General features: G+C 40.9%; 1 long non-coding RNA gene across 2 annotated transcripts; it reads left to right on the top strand.

Annotated features, from left to right (window-relative positions):
* Window positions 1–1,797: 1,797 nt before the first annotated feature.
* Window positions 1,798–16,320, top strand: LOC117196952 (uncharacterized). Of its 2 annotated transcripts, none has more exons than XR_004477400.2 (4): window positions 1,798–3,498; window positions 3,798–4,608; window positions 13,162–13,310; window positions 13,433–16,320. It is a non-coding gene; the product is annotated as an uncharacterized LOC117196952 (long non-coding RNA). The 2 variants fall into 2 exon arrangements; XR_004477399.2 differs by having other exon boundaries at window positions 3,777–4,608.
* The last annotated feature ends 1,093 nt before the right edge of the window (window positions 16,321–17,413 follow it).

The following is a 17,413-nucleotide window of genomic DNA, read 5'->3' as shown; positions in this document are numbered from 1 at the left end:
CTCTAATATTTGGAACTATATCTGCATTTGTGAAAATAATCTGCACTGCTGGTTCTTCTCCAGAATAAATACTACATAACCGGCTGATTGATTGTAATTGTGATGAATTTGTCCCAGGACTGGCATGGACGTCTTCTTTGGGGATTTTTGTGCCTATTTGCTGCTCATCAAAAGGGACGGCTAGACAGACTTTGGAGCGAGGGTGTGGTCCGGCTGATTCAGCTTCCTTCCCGGCCCATCTCTGACTCCTGCCTTCTGCCCCTCCCCTCCCAGCCTGGCTCCTCCGATCCAAATGAAATGGCAGGGACTTCCCTGCTGGTCCAGTGGTGAAGACTTCGCCTTCCAATGCAGGGGGGTGTGGGTTCGAGCCCTGGTCAGGGAGCTCAGGTCCCACATGCCTCCGGCCAAAAAACCAAAATATAAAACAAATGAAATGGCATCTACCTTTCTTTTCTCTTACCGCCTGTGTTCCTCTCGGTCAGGTCGGAGACCACTCCCCGTAATCAAACTCATCACGTTTGTGATCTCAGCATATTTTCAATCCAGTTGAAATCTACTCCCTCAGCTTCTCCCATCCTGGGATTATTCATCAACATAGTAAGAGCAATAATAACACTGTATTTAGAAGTTCCTTAGCACATTGCATCTCTGAGAGTCTTACAGATGTTATCTAATTAATCTTCACAACACCCTATACAGGAGCAGTAAATATTATTAACCGTAACAGTATACACACACACACACACATATGTGCTAAGAACAGCAAAATAGTTCACTTATTTATCATGGTTCACTTGATATAGTAACTGGTATTTTTGAAACACCCATCATAGATACAATAATTAGAAATGTGCTTTTGTTAACAAAACCACTACCCACTTCTAGCATACCCTTGGGTACTAAATAATTACCCACTTTGTGTGGTTATCTAGCTCACTAATTACCCACAGAAATTGGGGTCAGGTGTTAACTGCTTGAAATAAGTATCCTCCAAAGACATGGCTGAGTTGTATAGAGAAAATGATGTGTTCATAGCAAAACTTTTATAAGTTACATATTTGTGTATCTTGATAACCTGAGTGAATACAGACAGGGACAAATTAGCTCAGTGTGTGAAAATCATGCTGAACCATTGTTGCAAATATCTAGAGGTTTCAGAGAATCTCAGGAAATGTCATTCTCCGTCTATCTTTCCGTCTTGAGGATGAGTACAACCATGATTCCCATAATCTGGACTTCATATACAAGGACACTAAGACAATTGATGATTCTCCTTAGGAACGATTCATTTTGGCGTTACAGGGAGGCACCCAGTGAGTCAAAGATTTTTTTTTTGACAGCTCCACCCTTTATGATTATTCTAGCATGTTTCTTTTTCTCCATCAGTCTAGTGCAAACACCCTTTTAGCCAAATCTGAAAAAGATTCTAACCCAGTCTCCAACCCCTGCCAACCATCTCTTTCTCCTTCCCAATAATGAGAAAGAGGAAAAAAAAAGGTATTAAAGGAAACCCAACACCATGATTGTAGGTCTTTCTCTTTCTGCCTCAATTTGTTCTCCTTTCCTCTCTCCTCCTCTCCTCCCTCTCCCTTGTTCTTCTCTCTGCATCTCCTTCTCGTTTGTGCTTTTTCTTCTCCTTTTCCTTGGCATCCAGCCGTGCTTCTGCAGGTCTCACAGTCAGAGACAAAGCACAATATCTGAGTTGAGCACAAAGAAACTACCTTTTAAAAACATCGACTTGGAAGAAACCTGCATCCTTAGCTACCTCCCTCCCTTCCTTGCTCTTTACAGAGCCCAGCATTATATTTAACACAGCACTGCCTGTTGTCTGCATGATTCTAGCCACGAAAATTGGGTGAAGATGGCAGTATACCCACTGTGTGTACAGATAGGTAGAGACCCTAATTTTCGAGAGCTACCTGCTTTACAAAATCCTCCTGTAGCCGAGCTTTTAAGATGTGTACCCACAGAAATGGTAGGATATGCTCCCTTGGTCAATTCAGGATGTCTTTCATTTTTTTTCTTGTGCCACTTTTTTTTTTTTTTTTTTTTTTTGTCATCTGAATGATTACTTATCATGATCAAGGGACTTTAGGCTGATCAATGAAGTGTGCACAGAACTGATGGACGTTCGAGGAGAAATGCTTCAGGGATAAGGAAAAATGTCTGCAGTAGAAGCGAAGCGTTGGGATGAGCTACAGTCACTGATAAGTTCATTTCCAAATCCAAGGGAATGTAAGTGGTAAATTAGTACACACGGCAAACAGAGTCAATGCGTAAAACCCAGCCATTGAAAAGAAAGAGATTTTTAGCATTGTAGTCATCACATGCCTTAATAGAGTGTCTGCGTACTTTAAATATAGATTTGAATCACTGCTCTTTTATCCCTCTAAATGCCGATTTCAAAGAAGTCTTTGGGCATTGTTGACTTTCTGTCCATAAAGAAAACCCACCCAGCTTCCCCAAGTTACATCACCTGCACTCACACATGCATGCGTGTTTTAAATGCCCATGGGATGTGGAACAATTAGGCAGAGATCTGCACTGTGGTCTCTCGTTTTCACTCCACCCCACCCACCCCCTTTTTTCTTCCCTTTTAGAAAATGTGATACCTGATCTCTGGGTCTAGCAGGGCTGAGGATTTTTTTTTGTATTTGTATAACACAGTGTCTGGCCTTCCCCCTGACCTGCTGGTGTATTTTTGGTCTCATTAGTAGTCAGGCAGAAGCCTTAGTGCATCCGGTGCTGGGAGTCAGGGATGAGACACACGACAGCAGAGAGAAGGAGCGGGCGAGAGGGTATTAGAAGAGAGGCTTGCCTCCAAGATATGGAAGGAAGTGAGAAATGACAGGACGACGGCAAGCTTTGTATGGAGGAGCCTGGCAGGGCGGGGGAGCCGTGAGGAGCGCGAAGTGGGTTCTCAGAAGCCCTAGAAGAGCTAAAGGTGATTAGAGGGGGATATTGATTCCTTACTCTGCCAGAGATTTAAGCAGGCATGCGAGGAATCTGCACCATGGTTGGCAAAAGGAGACCCATCGCCTCCTGTAACCAGACACTCGGGCTTTCCAGGAGCCCAGGGAGAGAACCGAGAAGAAAGGGGGCAGTGTGGTCTAGGAAAATTCAACTTGTCGCTGATTTGTGCCTGACGCTTGCTGTCCGTCAGCAGCCTCCCTTACAATCTTTTTTTCCTCTCTCTCCCTTTTTTTCTTGCCTTCTCCTTCTTCACTGAAGCCTAGGGGAGCCAGTAAAGATTAAATGTGCTTTCTCAAAGGCAGCCACTTCATGCTGCTATGTCGAAAGGGCCATTATTATTATGTTTTTAACAGTAAAAGAAAAAGGGAGAGAGGTTGAGAGAGAGAGAGAGAGAGAGAGAGAGAGAGAAGCTAGGTAGGATGATGACGGACTAGCTTTTCTGAGAGGAAAAGGAAAAGGGAAGGGAGAGAAAAAGGAGAGACCCTGAACTGAACAGAGGATTGTGCCTGCGAAGAACCTACAGAGGTGAGAAAAAAAAGTTGTCTTGAAGATGGGGTGGAGGGGGTGTGGGATGTTGAATAACCCTGTACAGAGGGAAAAGAGACATAATATAGCTGTCTTGCTCCTATGATTCTATTTTGTAAGGTGGGGGGAGGGGGCAGAGGGGGGTAGATCCTGGAACTTTAACGGTTTTTAGTTGCATATGGAAATACATACAAAATATTTAGCATTTTTCCTAAGTGCCCGAGGCCCCCTCCAGTGCCTTCCTTTGCAGGGGCTGCTTTGTCATTCTCTTTGACTAGCCATCCATCCACCTTGCTCAGGCTGGAATAAAAGAAGAAAAAGAAGGAGGAAAGGAAAGGAAACAGAAGGAAAGAAAAAAAGGGGAAGAAAAAATTTTTAAAGAGTCATCTTCCCACCCACTTCCCCTCCCTTTCGTTTCATTTTTGGAGGCGGCACTAGGAGCCATCTCCGCAGAGGAAAGCCCAGCTTCCAGGCAGACGCGGGGAAGCGACGATCTATCAGGTACAGAGCCCGTAGCTGTCTGCGAAGATGGAGGGGAATTGTGCTTCGGATTCCTCCGAAATATTGGCAAACGGCTTCAAAGGATCCGCGGCGGGAGTGGGGCGGGGGAGATGCGCCTCCCCGGCTCGCGCCCACCCCTTCCCACTCGCCTCGACCAAGTGACAGCCTGGTGCTGGCTCGGGGTGATTTGGCCTTGGCTCCAGCCAAGCAGCTGATGTACAGGAGGCCCTTCGCAGGACTGGCAAAGTGCACGCTAAAGAAAGAAGGAGGAAATTTTGAAAAGCAGCCCTGGGGAGGGTTCTCATTCTTCGAAAAACATTTTTTTTTTTGAATTTTTAACCGAATATTCTCAAAATTTGATCAGCCCCATTCCCTCCCTCCACTCCCACCGAATCGCCCTTTTTAACCCCCTCTCTCGTCAAAGCATAAACTACAGAGTTACAGTCTCTAGATTTGGTGTATCGCTTCCTGCCCCCGCCTCCCCCTCCCTGCCCAGCTCTCAGTCCTCTATTGAAACACCTCGCCCAGGCAAGCGCCCTGCAGCTCACATTTCCCCCCCTGGCCCGGACGGTGCTACTGGAGGCTGCAGCCCGACTCCACTTCCAATGGGTGAGTTTCAAACGCTCTTCGTATGTATACTTTCCAAGCCTCCAAATCCTCCTGCTTGGTCTTCTCCTTCTCGAAACCTGATTTGGATGGTTTTGCATGCGGCATGCTCGCCCAGGGGGGAAGAGATGCCTCGGATTTTCTTTACCGTCATTGGTGCTAGTTGTAAATTAAAGCTTTGACGTTTAATCTTGATTGTAGACCGTGGTTTGAAAAACGTGGGCATTTCTGAGTCTATTCATATTGTTTTCCATTTTAGTAAACTCTTTTGCCCAAAGCTTCAAAGAGTTTTCTCTGATAGACTGGCGATTGTATGTTCAGGTATGTATATGCGCCCACAGACGCTGCGTACGTTTGTATGTTTCTACTATACTTACGTGGAATCCAAATTTTGTGAAGGAAGGCAGCTTAGAGAGCGAGGGAATATCCTGCCACCTGTTTGTTGTCTTTTAGTCGTGAACCTCGAACAGAAATCGCTTGTCATTCCTGTTTTGCTTTGTTTTGTCTCAAGAAAGAACAATTTAGTGCGCTCCTCTCAATCCCTGAGACCCTAACTTGTGATGTTTACCGTTTCAATCCACGGGTTAGGCTCTTGGGAGCTGCGAGCCGTGCCTTTGCATCCTGGAAATTTGGTGGAACTTTTTTTTTCTCTGAAGCAAAAACAAAAGAAAAGAAAGTTTGTCTGAAGTGCTTGAGTGCACCTCTGAGGTTTTCATTGTTAGGTGGGATCAGGTGACCAGAAAAGTGGCAGCTCCTGGATTTCTGTTAAAGTAGGTATATATTGTGTGATAATAGCGTGTTGGCTGCGATGTGTACGCATGTTTATTATTGATGCCTGAGGCTTGTGGAACTCACCTACCCTGGTCTATTCCTTGAGAGCAACACGCAGTACTATCCGAGCGTAACAAGAACAGCTCAGTACCTGGTGGTTGACCTCAGAACCTATCAGCTGAAGTCCCAGCATGCCCCATGCCTCCAACTTTTCAACTCAACAGTTAATCTTAAAATTGTGCCCAATTAAAATGGGCATGTGGGTAGAGTATATATTCAGTGCCCACATATGTGTATCATATATGGCTGGACAGTGAACACACAGACACAAATAGGGACGAGCCAGTAGTGTGAGCTAAAATATCAGTAGGCTAAAAATTCCACTCTTGCTAGACTTACAAGAAGGATGGAATTTATGGTGTTAACAAAGATTAAATTTGTATTACTTGGCAAGACTTTAAAAAATAAAATAAAAGGAGAGGTTATAGCTTCCTTGCCTGACATCTATTTTAAAATGTTATACACAATGAGTTTAAAAGTAATAAGGATTGGAAATGTATTTTCTAAACATATAAAAGGAAAGAAATAAAAGGAAATATATATTTTTAAACATATAAAAGGAAACAGCACACGCACACAATTATTGTATCACTTAGAAGTTATCAATACCTATTTTTTATTTAAAAATTAGAAAAAATTGATCAGGATTTATATAATCCGACGAAGTTATTTATAACACCAAACTGTACAGTTAAAATTATCCTCTCTTAAGGTAATTGTTAGCATTACCTAGTTTGCAGTTTTCTAAAAACGTAACTTTTGATACCACAAGAATCTCGGTGATTTAGATCTATCTCATAGTTAGAGAAGAGAAACAGTAACTTACCTTTTCTTTGTTGTGAAAAATTCCAGTATACAATTTCATCTAAACCATTTTAGTATTCTTGAGCCAACATTTATCTTCTATTTTTGGAAAATACCTAAGTCAACCCTGACTTCAAATGCTTTCTTCTTTTAAAGACTTTATGTCGGTTATAACCTTGTTTTATACGTTGCCGAAGGTTAAGGAAACTGTTCTTTTCCTGCTTTTCTTTTTTTAAGTGTTTATTGCCATTTTAGTCATTGACTCCAAATCGTAGTCAAGAAACCATTTTGTATCAGAAAACTGAATTGAGAAAACGAATTGTGCAACAATTGCATTGTGCTTTTTGTCGAAACGTCCTAGTAGTTGTAATGTTTAAATATTACTTTCAAGCCTTTGATAGCCTGAATATGCGTCAGAGAAAAGAGCTATTTGATTTTCAAGTTATCTTTTGGTTTCTATACAATGGATTAATGATCTTCCCCCATCTTAGCTGATGTGCATGCATAGGCATTTGGAAATTATGGAAAGGCATATATTTAACTTATGGATATATAATTACCACTTGATTCATATCAAGTATTTGCCAAACATTTGGTGCTTTTTGAGGTCAAAATATAGCTGCATCTTATTCTATGAAACTGTATGCAGGGATCAATAAAAGCATGCTGGATGTAATTCTTCTGTGATTTTTAAATGATAACAGCATAGTAATTTAATACAAGTGATACAGTTTATATTGCAAGGCACTCTTTCGGTTTTTTTTACATGTTTTCACCTGGATTGCTCATGTCCTAAGGTTGCTATCATAGGATTGATCATACAGGCATTTAGGAGTGCGTAACGACACACGAGATTTTATATTTCAGCAGGGAAGTGCTTCAGTATAAGGGCAGATTTCTCAACACCCCTTCTTCCTCACCAAGCCCATCAGTGAAGTTCAGTGAAATGAATAACATAATTGGTGGTTGGTTCAATCACTACCAGTCTAGACTAGCCCAGACGCATCAATTAGAGGGGGCTGTCTTTTAAAGGGAGAGTGCCACCGAAACAAGCAGGGCATTATTGATACTGATCTTTAAAAGTGCAAATCCAGCTTGGCAGATAAAAAAAAAAAATAAGGCAGGGAAATTGGGGGGGGTGCATTGCGGGAAGAAAAGAGAAAGAAGTGAACTGGAGCTTTCGGACACAGAAGGACAGGAAGCTTGAGAGAAAAGGAGAGGGGTCAGGAGTGAAATGCAATGCAGTACTTCCTTGCAGCACACAGTTACAATTCAGTTCACAGGGCACACTGGTTCACCGTATTTTTAACTAGATTCCCCCCCGCCCCACCTTTTTTTTTTTCATTCCTTTTTTGCCTCTGTTTCCAAAGAACTGCCAGCTTAAAACCCATGCAGTTGGAAATTTAACAGCTCTAGGAAGCTCTAGAGAGAATAAAGCCAAGAGTAAGACGAACCAGCCAAAACTCCTTTTGCAACATTTTTCCCCAAAAGAAAAACACAGAAGATGTTTATTTTTCAAGTCTCTAATTCAACCTTAAAAAAAAAAAAATCAGCTGTACAAGTGAACAGGACTCATTTTAAACCCAGCACCTGGGAACTAATTTTATGGGCAAGACACCTTTAGGTAAACAGCTTATAGTCTTCTGCTGAATACAGTAAAATTATGAAGAATGTAACAAAAGGCTTTAGTAATTTGGTGGTTGGTTTTTCCTTTTTTCTTTTTCTCTTTTTCTTTTTTTTTTCTTGGATGTATAAAGCACAGATGATTTAGAAAGCGTTAGGAGCACATCAAGCCCCAGGGAAAGAAAATGTTTGATTGGTATTAATTAAAACACTGCTAATATATTCTAATAAAATCAAATTTAACATTCTAAACTAATCCGCTTGGTATGTCAAAGGAAAAGAAAAGTATTATCTTATTTGCATCTCTGCAATCCAAATGCATTTGCTCATTCAGCAGAATTAATTTTTATCACCAGTCTGTTTAATCTCCTCACAGATTTAGCCAAACTTATTCTTTCAAACTAAAAAGGATCAGGGTAGGGAATCCATAAAGGTATTCGGAAGACTAGTGACTGTATTTAGTACCGGCTTTATTTTACGATTTTTTTTTTTTTTCCTCTTCATTCGCTGTAATGGGGTGTGGAGGAAAACGGTGAGTCTGCAGCGAGAATGATGAATGGTTAATTCTCCCTCTTTCTCTCCTACCTACCGGGTTATTTAGGAATTCCAGTTGCCAAATTATGTGAGTGGCCTTTATTTACAGGAGTGATGTTGGTCTGTTGATTAATACCTCACTTATTTCTAATTTCAGAATCCTATTTTTTTACAAATTCCTAATGAAAAAAAGGATCTTAAACCAGAGACCAATTTGCCTTTTCTCAATTATTTTCAACTGTAGGCCTCCTAAGAGAAAGTGGGAGGTGAATGTAAAATTTTTGTCACTAAGAACTGAGTTCTTTGTTTCCTTTTTAAGTCAAAATTTCTACAGAAAAATTCATACTTTTATGAAACGGCGAGTTTTACGCTCTTTACTGTTAAACTCTCACAATGGATAAAATTGTCCCAAAATGACATCATAGCCAAAATGTTTCTCCTCTCATTAGTCTCCCATGACTATGATATCATATGTAAATATGTGCCTCACACACAAAATGAATGGGCCATAAATACCAAGGACCACATTTGTATATTTCAAAAAAAAAAAAAACCAAAAAACGAGGAATTCTGCACACTCTCAAGGAGATGTAAACCCACTGACTCAACCACTGATGATACTGCCTCTTGCTCCACTGCCTTTTCCAGTTCTTGGATGTAAAAGAGCAATCGCAGTTCGGTTTCACATGTATTGTTCTATAATCCAGGCAATAAATGCTAATTAGTAATGCTCAAGGATCCGACCATTCAGAGTCATTATCATAATTTACTTCTTCCTTGTTAAAGACATTCCTTGCTGATTAAAAAAAAAAAAAATGAAGTCGTCGTTTTACCACTGCACTGCAGTGGAAATACACTGGAGAGGTGTTCAAGGTATAGGAATATCGCTCTGACTGCATTTGAAGTCACCGACATGTGCCTCTTAGCTTATTCCAAATGGAATTGCAACTTGATTTTGAAAAAGAAATTCATGTCAATGCACAAAGTTTTGCATGTGCACCAGGAATGTATGATTGTATTTTACAAACCCCAAGGCTCCTCCTTCCCCGCCCACCCCCTTTTCTAAAACCACTTACTGAGCAGAACAAAGGAAACTGCTAACTATAGAGGCATCATTAAATATGAACAGCAACAGCGTGATAAAGTATGTGATATGACAACATATTTCATTGCACAAAAGTGCAGATAATTAAATAATTCAATAGTAACCCTGGTTAATTAGCAGAAAGTTCTTTAAGGAGGACTCAAGAAAATGGATCCAATCAACTTGAATAATATGCTCCATTCTCCAGGATCACAAATATGTATTTGGTTATTTGATGATTGATTGATTGATACAGAAAGATGAGGACAAAAGCCTATTCTTCAAAACGGAGCTTTGACCTGGTGTCGTCTTTAGGACAAATTAGTCATATGCTTTAACAGAGCAGAATTGAATGTAGGGCAGTCTCTGTTTTCAGTCCAAGGTATAATTTGCCATTCTCTTGCACACTTCTCTTTTAGCAGTTGATCTAAAAAATCATCAGTCCCTTAGCTTTTCATGTCATTGCCTCAGAATATGTATGGAGCCTTCCCCACATTTTCTAATGAGGCTCTTGTTTAAGTATTTTTCTTATTGCTTGAAGCAAATAAGGATCCTCTGCACAGAAGGGACAGAATAAATAACCATATGCTGAACATTATCTTTGGTGGACCCCTCCCCTCTCGCTTTATCCATCAAGGTAATATTCCCAGTGTTCATTGTTCATTGGTCCTTTAAGGAAGAGCTTCAGTTTTTACATGAGGGCTGTAAGCACATTAGAGGAATAATTCCCTTTGGATACTATACAGAAGGAGCCACCTGCAAAATGTTGATGCTGTTATTGAAATCTCAAGTGGAATCAGCTTTCAAAAAATTAGATATTAGATACATCCGATATAATTTGCAATGTGTAATTATACTAATGTGCATATAGTTGTGTGTTGCTTTACACGTTGCCTACTTGAGATTTCCCCCCCCCCTTGGGCATTTCTCCTCATTTGAAATGGCTCCTGAGTAGAATGTTTTTAAAGTCAGCTTTTATTTTTTTTAACTCCTTGTTCATTAATATAAGAAGCAAAGAACTCTGTGTTCTCACGCAAGAATGAATGTGTCTGACCTAGATGTTGGAAACTCACGATTACTAAAAGGGTTAGCATTGTGGATACTTGCATTGTGCATAAGATATTTGCTGCTCTTTACTGATTGAGTCTTCATCTCGACTTTGGCAACTTGAAGTAATGGAGAGTGTTAGAACAGTAAATCGTATTCATAAGATATCTATTTCCTTTATTAGAATAATGAGATAAAGTGCCAGGGAAATGGCCTTAGGCAGAGATAATAATCTTAATTTAATCAAAGTAATCAAAATAATAACAAACAACTTCTTTCCTATTTTTCCTCCACTTTTCGTGACACATGATGAATAACTGAAACTCTGCCTCAGGTCATTTATGCACTCACATCACTTTCCCTTTTGGTGTCTCAATATGGTGTCTCCTGGACTGGAGACCCCACCACACCAAGGAGCTGACCCTGAAGATCTAGCCATTAAGGCACGATCCAGGCAGAGCAACAGTGAGGGGATTGGTCAGCCTGGCACTTGGCACTTGCTGTGTGCTCAGTGGGTGGAGATGCTTCTGATATAAATTTGGAGAATCATCCCCATCAGATCACAGAGGGACCTCAAGCAAGGCAATGCCAGGGTCCCAATTTATGCTTAGACGTTCAGGAGACAAAGAGGATTCCAAGGGAGGCTCATGTTAAGAGGATACAAGATATAACTCATTCCAATTAAGTAGCCACAGGCCCCAAAGAAAGCTGATTTGTTAAACTTTTGACTCATAATAGACACCTGGAGTATGGTGCTTTGCATGTTTATACTATTTATTCCTCAAAATTCATTTTGCTGACGGGGTCCAGAGACATTATGCATGGGCTCTATCTATGCAACACCAAAACAATACGTTGATTTACTTTTCATCTGCTGATGTATGCGAGAGCTTTGCATTATTAGCTACCCAAAGGAGTCACACAAGAATTTTGTGACACGTCCTTCCTTGTTGCAGTGGCATTTTAGTTGATGCACGAGTCTCATACACATGTATCAAAAGCTTAGCACCCCACCCTCCCATTCTGTGTTCACAAAATAATAAATTCTAAAATCTGTAAGATGTATATTTAATTACTCATCCAGGATCAGTTTTGCGTGCTTGATCAGAACAGAAAAATATCTATTAACAATATTTAACAGTAGGGTATTTTACCGGTTTTCGGAAATATATATATATATATTATACCTGCCATCTAGAAAGAGAACCAACATTTTCAGTGTGTCCAGAGCGTTTAGTGCAGAAAGAGGGGTGTGTGGTAGTAAATCCCTTTTGATGTACCTAACTCATTATGCATCTTCATTGTGCTAGCATAATGAAGAAGCTGACAGTAAAGGCTTTAGTTAATTTCAGGTCCACCTGCAAAGTATACTGCATTCATAACAACTTTTGTAGAATGAAAGAAACATTAATACAGCTCTTCCCAAATATCCTTGTCTGTAAAATAAGTGGGTTGGATTAGTTGGTCTCTAAACTCTTCTCCAGCAGGGAATTTTTGAAGCGATTCTTATAGAGGTATAAGAACAATTTCAGGACCCTTGAATCCGCAGTCTATTTGCACCAACAGCTGCCCTTTAAAGTTATATTTGATCCCACCTCCAGGCGCTGTACTTACTAACATATTTTGCCTTGATGCTAAAACAGTGAAGACTGAAGTTTCAGGAAGGGCAGGGACAGAAAAGAGGAACAGGCGAAGAATGAGAAAAGCTACACAGTGGGAGAAGGAATTTCTTGATCTGAGATCTAAGCCCATTTCCTTCAACGTTAACATAGAAGAAACCCAGAGGAGCACCTGCCTTTCTATTTTAAGACCATATTCTTTAGTCCTTCTGCCTTCATTAATTGCTTGCAGTATCCTTTGGTTTTTTTCCATTGGGTTGACCTCTTTGAGTTTCAGTTTCCCCTTTCTACTTGATGCATTTATATCATGTTAATATCCCCTTCAAAAGCCTACAGTTGTTACACCCTTCCCAAATTAAACCTTAACGTGTTCAAAACCTCCTGAAAATTGCCCCGCCCATTTTCTCAAACCACGCATAACCTCTTCTTGAATTAAGGGAGCCTGCTCTTCCAGGCTTCCAGATCTTTGAATACGCTCTCACCCAAGCTTTTCCTCTCTGCACGCTCTGCCTCTCCACCTCTTCTACATTTCAGAAACCTTTCTTTTCTTTCTCGCTTTCTCTTCCTCCCTCCTCCTTCATCCTTTCTCTGTCTCTCCCCTCCCTTTCTCCCTTCCTTCCTTCTCTCCCTCTTTCTTTTTCTCCTTTCCTTCCTCCCTCTCTCCCTTGTTCCCTCCCCTTCCTCCTTCCCTTTCTCCCTCCCTTCTTCCTTCCTCCCTCTCTCTCTCCCTCCCTCCCTCCCTTCCTCTTTCCCTCCCTCCCTTTTGTGGTTCCTCTCATTCTTTCTTTCGGGGGGCACCATGTGTCATCCTCTGAGCCAGGCACTAGAAATACAAAGACACCTACAAGGAATTGACATCGACTCCTAACCATTCTAGTGACTCCGTTCACTCCTACATCGCTAAGCACTGATGTGCCCTTACTTATTTGATTTTGCATGTAGTCTTTAGATTTAGTTGAATGTGTCCTTAATGTCCTGTGTTCTTTTGTTGTTTTCCTCCGTGTCCTATTTCAGTAAGTTGCCTGTTGGATAAACCTGAAGTTATTCTTACGGAGCGCACTCTCCCAGAGCGAGGATCGTGGTGCTCTCACACACTCTCAAGCAATCCTGTTGCTTGACTGATTCCTGAACAAGATGAACAATGAGCAAGCTCCGTTTTTCTGGTGATGCAGCCTTTCACTCCTAGTTAGAAATAGCATGGCTCTCAAAGTATCATAACATTCCTCTATTTGTATTAAAGAATCAATGTGATAACCTTCTGTGATGTGTTCTGTTATTTTTTTAGTCGTGTTGATGTCCTTTCAGCTGGTCCTATAGTCCCCCCTCCTCAGGAATGTCTCCCCAGTGAAAGGACACAGACCACAGAGACTGCTGTCCTGATGGGCGCTCAAGCCGACTGTGAAGTTGAAACAAAGAAAGCGATCACCTGAAGACACCTCTCCTGCCAAGTGACACACCCACATGCTGCACCTTCAGCCAATAGAATCTCAGAACAAGAACAAGGCAAGCTTTTCAAGAAACAGAAGCACTTAAGAATGACGTCTAGATTTCGAAGGAGCCGAGGACTTTTCCCTTCGTCATGTGTATTCCTGTTTGTATTTAAATTCTGTGTGACATTCATTTTTAAAAAACTTTTTTTCTAGTATGAATGAATATGCTTATTAATGCACCGATTTTTAAAATAGGAAGTTGTTCATGCCGGAAGTAAATTGAATGTTAGCTACACACCGAGTTTGACCTTCAGAGTGACTTAAAGAATATAAAGTTCTTTTGAAATAACGAAATAGTGGGAGGCAATCCAAAGGATAAAATAATGGTGAGAACTCAGACTGTGGCGTAGAAATACAAGATCCCGCTGGCGCCAACCAACCAACCAACCAACCATTCTTTTTATCGGGCAAGCTAGGTTCTGTGAGATGTGGTCAGTGCCTCTGAAGAGTTTAAGTCTAGTGAGGCAGAGGCACATAAACTTTTGAAAAGATAAGTAACAAATCAGGTCAACTGATAAGAGCAAAACCAAAACAAAGCCAAAGATATAAACAAGGAGCTCAGGGGTCACCTTAAGCTGGGCAAACTGGTCTGTTTAGGGAAGAAAGTTCCCAAAGGAGGAAAATACAAGATGAATCTTAAAGGCTGTTAAAGATTCAGATAAGTGGAAAGGAAGGAGAAAATAGAGGCCTTTAGGTGGATGCAATATTGTGAGAAAAGTCAGAGAGGAAAGCATCTACATGGTGGTTTTAGGGAATTATGAATATACATGTCTTCTGCACTGCATCCCTGACTTTCAGTGCCAATGTATAGATATATATACGGTGAAGACTTTGCACACACACACTTCCCCCCTCCCTCCCTAGGGGTAGCCTAGAATTATAATCATATTTCTTCCATTAAAGCAACTGATAGGAAGATTTGTGATTTTTCTGTTAGCCTAGTAACAATGGATATCTATTGAGTTCTCACTACATGTTAAGCATTTTCTATGTTAACTCTCTTAAGCCTCACAACAACCTTGCCACATAGATGTTGTTTTTTATTCCCATTTTACACAAAGAAAACTGACTTTTAATGAGGTTAAGTAACTTGCCAAACTGCCACATACAGAGTTCACAATCAGAATTGCGATTGCAGAGCTCATGATCTAACGCGCTAAGTCACAATATTGCTACCAACGTTGTAATATTACCGCTTCTATATTCCTCGATATTTTTCTGTGGTAAATAAATAGCTATTTCCCTTAATTAGCTTCTCAAATTTTTCAGTTTTCTGGTTAAGCTCACATGATGGAATGTATTTTCATGAAAGAAATTGAAAAAAATTGGGCAATAGAGTCTATCAGCATTTTAGACCTTTTTTTGGGAGGGGGCCAGACTCTGATGAAACTGTTCACTTCGGTCAGCATGAAATCTCAACTACTTGAGAATAAAAATAGGAGGTGGGCAGAGCTTAAAGGTCCTTTTCTACAGATGTGATAAATCCATAAAGTTTGCGTGACTTACGGAAGATCACACGTTGAAGTGTAGCAGAGCTCGGTCCGGAAACCATGCCGCCCTCAGAGGCTCTTGAACTTCTCCACCCTGTCTAAATGAAGTGTGAGCTTGAATTTGATCAGTGAAAACATTCTATCTGGGTGATCAGGGAGCATTGTACCTAGTAGATTGCTTCAATTTTGCACCTCTTTGGCTTCTCACCTCAATGTGAAAATTAGCTAGCTACAAACTGACATCTTTAGTTCCAGAAATTGTCAATGGTCCATCCACAAAGAACACACAATGGCCCAAGTTACGTGTGCAACGTCTTCAATGATATTCTTAAGTTATTTGGCATTCTTAGTTCACCTAAACAAACCAGATCTTCTAATGAGCATTTTCTTAACCAGTTTTATGGACAGTATATATTTGTAAGAGCTTCTGCATGAATATTTAAACACGACTGTTTCAATAGTCCTTATGTTTTTTGAAAATATCAATGGTTATTTGCTATTTTAATTGTTACTAACTCAAGAATACTTCAGCCATAAAAAACTAGAACTGAGGAAACCTCACTCTTCTTTACCAGCCCCTTTGCCTTCAGTTGGCATTTAGTGATGATTAATAAAGTGGTCAGGGGCTTCCCTGGTGGCGCAGTGGTTGAGAGTCCGCCTGCCGATGCCGGGGACACGGGTTCATGCCCCGGTCCGGGAAGATCCCACATGCTGCGGAACGGCTGGGCCCGTGAGCCATGGCTGCTGAGCCTGCACGTCCGGAGCCTCTGCTCCGCAACGGGAGAGGCCACAAAAGTGAGAGGCCCGCGTACCGCAAAAAAAAAAGAAAAAGTGATCAGCTGGAGAACACAGAAGTTCAAAACATAATTTTGTCTTGAAGGAGTCAGTTAATCTGTGTCTACTTAAGGGCGAGCATCTAGATGTTTGGAAGGATCTGAATATTTGACTGCTGTAAACTTGCGCTTAGATATCTGGCATTGTCACACTTAGACCTCCTGGTGGCTCAGGTCGTCCTGTTTTCAAAATGATGGTCATTGGCCATATCTCACACAGTTCTCATTAAGTGAACTCATAAATAAACAGGTTTTTTTTTTTTTTAAAGCGTAGCCAAGCACAAAATGTGACTTTGTTGACATTTTGTGAGACTTTGTCATATGTCCCCTGAACCCCCAATAAAAGCAGTGATGCATCAACTGTGAACTCGTGTTGATTTCTTGGAAGAGTATGCTCTCATAATTTGGGTGTTTTCCCTAGTGTGCATCACAGCTAGTTTCAGGATCTATGAGGAGCAAATGATCTGATGTGGTGGGAAAATTTCAATTTAGAGGCAATTTCTAAATGATCCCATGTTGCCTTTAATAAACAGCACTATCATTTACTCAAGTCAGAAACCAAGGTGTGATCCTTGTCTTTCCTCTTTCCACCTGTCATGGCCAATCAGGTAAATCTTTTTGGTTTTTCCTTCTTTCTGTCTTTAAATGTGTCTACTTCTCCCCATCCTCCAACTATTTAAGACAAGTCTCATATCACCTGGACTCCTGCCTCATGCCTCCAGTTTCTCCCTTCCACACTGCTAAGTAGCACCCAGGGAAATCTGTCTAAAGCACAAATATGATCCTATCATTCCACAGTTTCAAACTTTTCACTGGCTTCCCATTGCCCTTTAAGTAGCATTACATCTAAAACCCTTCCTATCCTGTTTCCTGGCCCCAACGTTCCTCTCTGGACTCATCAAGTATCACTGCTTTGGCAGGTTCTCACCGTACATCTCTGCCATTTCTTATCTTCTGAGTTTTCTCACACACCTACTCCTGCTTGGTACTCTACCACCCCTTCCAGACTCCATCTGTTGTCCTTCATGTCTCATCCTAGAGGGCGTTTCCTCTTGGAAGTCTTCACCCCAACCATCCACTACCCCTAAGACTAGCTTCTTCACCTGGGTGCTTTCATAGCACTCTGTGCTTACTTCGTATTAGTGCTTATCACCCAGATGATGAGAATTTATGTGACAGTCTCCTCCATTTGAATATGAGATTCTAGAGCTGCCTTGTACTGTAGCGTAACCACTCACCATATATGACTACTACAATTTAAATTAATATTGAGTAAAACTTTAAATTCAATTTCTCAGGTGCACTGGCTACATCTCAAGTGCTCAGTAGCTACCTGTGTCTAGTGGCCACCGTGTTGAATGGCACAGATATGGAACAATTCCATCCTTGAGAAAGTTCTGTTAGATAGTACTGTTCTAAAAGACAAGTACTGTGTTTTGTTTGTCATTTTATC

Source organism: Orcinus orca, chromosome 8 (genome assembly GCF_937001465.1).
Source record: "Orcinus orca chromosome 8, mOrcOrc1.1, whole genome shotgun sequence".
Taxonomy (NCBI): domain Eukaryota; kingdom Metazoa; phylum Chordata; class Mammalia; order Artiodactyla; family Delphinidae; genus Orcinus; species Orcinus orca.
This window is presented reverse-complemented; position numbering and strand designations above follow the sequence as displayed.